The 4,034-nt window shown below is 41.3% G+C and overlaps 1 long non-coding RNA gene across 2 annotated transcripts in view; it reads right to left on the bottom strand.

Moving 5' to 3' along the window:
* LOC109291016 overlaps nt 1–4,034 on the bottom strand; it is a 155,781-nt gene that overhangs the window by 10,960 nt on the left and 140,787 nt on the right. The window lies entirely within an intron of this gene.

Here is a 4,034-nt window from a genome sequence, read left to right as displayed (position 1 = left end):
CTGGCATGACAAGGAACAATGGACACAAATTATTAGAGAGTAGGTTTACATTAGACATCCGCAAGAACTACTTCACAGTTAGGGCAGCTAGGAGCTGGAACCAACTTCCTAGGGAAGTGGTGCTGGCTCCTACCCTGGGGATCTTTAAGAAGAAGCTTGGTGACTACCTGGCTGGACTCATTTGAGTCCAGTCTTTTTCTCCCGCCCAGGCGGGTGGTAGGACTTGAAGATCTACAAGGTCCCTTCCGACCCTACTTCTATGATTCTATGAAGGCTGCATAGCACAGACTCTTTTTGCAAAGAGTTAAAGCAGATCATTGAAGAGGTTGTTAGGGTTGTTTTTTTATAAAGATAAGTGCTCAGCATTTTTATCTGTTATAATATTACCTTTAGCACTAAACAAGCACTTTGAATAAATACTTCATGGTAAGTATGACAGGTACAGAATAGTACATTATGCTAATGCAAGCCTTAACTGCCTTCTATTTTCCTCAGTAAATGTAATAATTTCCTTTGCTCCTGTATCTTTATTGTTATTATAATATTAATATCCTTTAAAAGCAGTAGCGTGATTTCTCTTGATAACTAATGGTATCTATTCTGTGTAACTCGAGACCCTAGTAAAACATACTTGGAATACTGACTCTTAGAATCTGAGAGTTGCTGCTGGAACTAGTGGTATTCTGATCCTTATCCCCATTTTTATTTATTTTCACAACCCCTTTCAATATCCACATTAAAAGTTTTCTTTCCTAATTACCTATTTCATTTGAGTCACTTCAACAGGAAGAATAATGTACAGTTTCCTTCTGCTGAGGCACATTTTATTTGATAAGTAACAGTTCATAGCTTATGGTGACGACCTGTGATTTACAGCTTGAATATTCCTTTATGTAAACTATTTACTTAAAAGGGGCAGGGTCTTGTCAAAAATTTCTCTTCATTCTCTCTCTCTCCTTAAATATATCATTCTTGTAGGTTATGCAGGAGCACATAGTGTTCTCATTAGTACCCAATGCTCTGTAGGTCCCTGTACAGGCTAAAAACCCCAAAGCACTGCTTAAGAGAAAGCAAGACTTTAGCAATGGAAATCCCACAATGTAGTACACTGGATTTGTAGTGGTTCTGGTGTAGCTTCTATTCTGCCAGCAGACAATGCACCCTGTGTAACAGACAAAAGATGTGCTCCCATGGAATGAGGAATCTTTTGTGCAGCCCAGATATTTTAATCCTCAATCCCTCTGACTGGGAAATTACATTGTCCATAGTTTCTCTCTACAGAGCACAGATTGTATCAAGAGAAAACTTGGTATATTGGGGTTTTTTTAAATTATTTTAAATATTGAAAGTCAAATGTCTTCTGTTCTGTTCCCTCATTATTGGCTTAGGATAGGATTTATGTCACCAGCTGTTGTTTCATAGGTGCAGTCCATAATGACAGGGATTACTACTTACATGATTCATCCTACTGTACCCTTGGCAAACTTTTCATTAGCCAGAACACAATGCATCATGAGAAGGATAAAAAATATGTAAAATACCAAGTAAAAAATAAATAAAAACAAGGAACATTCCATATTTGTGCCACTTTACACCAAGTCCTTATAACATTCCCAAAATTATATCAAGAAAATGTGCACTTAGGACAACACAGAAAGATAACATCAGTTCTTGGGACACAATGAAAAGAGTGTGTGGGAAACAGTAAAAATAAAAACACCCAAACAAACCAAAAGATAAATATCTCCATCAGAGCCACTTCTATCTTTGAGAGAAAGAATTAAAACAAATCTATGAGGGCCTTCTCATCCTGCAGACCTTTCTTTCTGGGAAGCACAGCAATAATAGTCATGAATGCTAAAGAAAACCATAGACCGGTTAGTAAGGTAACTTAATGAACCAATAACAGTTCATACATTTGCAATGGGAACATTACATCTGGTATTGGTCAGCTACTTATTAACTTTGTGTAAGTCACATATTTAGTATAGGCAGGGCTAAGAGCACTGCTTATTATTAAGACTGCATACTTCCCACTATAAAAACCCCTCATATTCACTTGTTTATGACTTTGCCATAATACAGGCTATATTTCAATTGAAACTTGAATCATTTAAATCATTTCCAAAAACAAAGCTATGGAAAATGTTTCACCTATATAAAGGAATTATGGCTACAATGTCTTTGAAGTCCTAGTAGTTCCATGCCCGGGGTAGCTGTGACTCCAGTTACAGTAGTGCAGTCAGCCGTTGCTGCAGCAGTGGCTATTTTTGCAACCCTTTCCCCCAAAAGGACACCCAGGGGTGCTGCCCAGGCCATACACCTCAGTTATGCTACTACTCTGAAGCAAAGGTTTGAAGTTTGACAAGGTAAGAGTCTTTGTGTCAAGGATATGCTTTTTGCCAGCCAAATGAAACCTGCGCAAAACTGAACAAATTATAAGCCTCTGAAAATTGAAATTTTTACATGCTTAATAAAAAAAAAAAAGTTTACCTTTTAGTGGCCAATTTCCTCAAGATTTCATCCACACTGGAATCAGCCTAGGGCTGAGCAGGACTTCACTTGCAATTGCAGCTGTGTCTTCTATGGGCTGGATGCCTGTACTAAGAGAGATTGCCTCTATTTCTCTCTCAATGACCTGCCTGCTGAGCCTAGGCTGTTATGAAAAAAACAAGCGTGTGTACACATGTACTAAGATGACTTTAAATAAGATGAAATAACTAAGTTGACTTAACTAAATTGACTTAACTTAAGCCAGATCAAAGCATACACATGTACAGCTCCTTGGCATGGTAGCAACCATCCTGTGAGCTACATCAACCAGGACCATAGTTGTCATGGGTGACTTCAACTACCCAGGCATCTCACGGGAGGATCACTCAGCAAAATCCGAGCAGTTGCAAAGCTTCCTATCATGCATGGATGACCTCTACCTGACTCAAGAAGTCTATGGGCCAACAAGACGTAAAGCGCTGCTCGACCTGGTACTGGGTTCTGGGGATGACCTAATCGGTGACCTTAGTGATCGATGGGAAGCTGGGTGAAAGCAACCACGAGCTGATCACCTTCAACATTCACCGTAAAGTTGGCAAGTCAGTCAGCAACACTGAAGTCCTTGACTTCAGGAAAGCCGACTTTGACAAGCTCAGGAGGCTTGTCAGTGAGGCCCTATGGGACCACGACCCGGGGGGGGGAGTTCAGGAAGAGTGGCTGCTCCTCAAGGGAGTGATCCTCAATGCACACATTAATTCTATTCTATCTCGGAGGAAAGGCAGCAGGAGGGCACAACAGCCCCCTGGCTCTCCAGGAATCTAGCAGACCTTCTGAGGCTAAAAAGAAAGGCCTACAAAGAATGGAGGATGGGATTCACCTACAAGGAGGAATATTCTGCACTGGTCCGGTCCTGCAGGGAGCAAACGAGGAAAGCCAAGGCTGCAACTGAACTTCAACTAGCTTCAAGTATCAAGGAAAATAAAAAGTCTTTTTTCAGATATGTGGGGAGCCAGAGGAAAAGCAAAGGAAACATTGAACCCCTACTAAACTAGATGGGATATCTGACAATTGACGCCCAGGAAAAAGCCCAATATGGGACAGGGAGGTCCGGGTGAGAGAGATTCCCTGCCCTCCATTAATGCTGACCTTGTGAAGGAACACCTTGAGAGGCTGCATACCTTCAAGTCAGTTGGACCTGACAATCTACACCCCAAGGTACTCAAAGAGCTGGTGAGCATCATAGCCAGGCTCTGGCATGGATCTTTGAAAACTCCTGGCACTCTGGTGTGGTGCCCAAAGACTGAAAGAATGCCAATGTAGTGCCTATCTTCAAGAAAGGGAGGAAAATAGATCTGGCAAACTACAGGACCATCAGCCTGACCTCTATCCTGGGGAAGGTCTTAGAAAAGTTTATTAAAGAGGCCATCCTAAATGGACTGGTCAATGCCAACATCCTGAGGGATAGCTAGCATGGGTTTGTTGTGGGTAGGTCTTACTTCACCAACCTGATTTCCTTTTATGACCAGGTGACCTATCACCTG

The sequence above is a fragment of the Gavialis gangeticus genome, unplaced genomic scaffold (assembly GCF_001723915.1).
Source record: "Gavialis gangeticus isolate Ggan-Ray unplaced genomic scaffold, GavGan_comp1, whole genome shotgun sequence".
Lineage (NCBI taxonomy): Eukaryota > Metazoa > Chordata > Crocodylia > Gavialidae > Gavialis > Gavialis gangeticus.
Note: the sequence above shows the minus strand (reverse complement) of the source record. Positions and strands in the feature narration are given on the sequence as shown.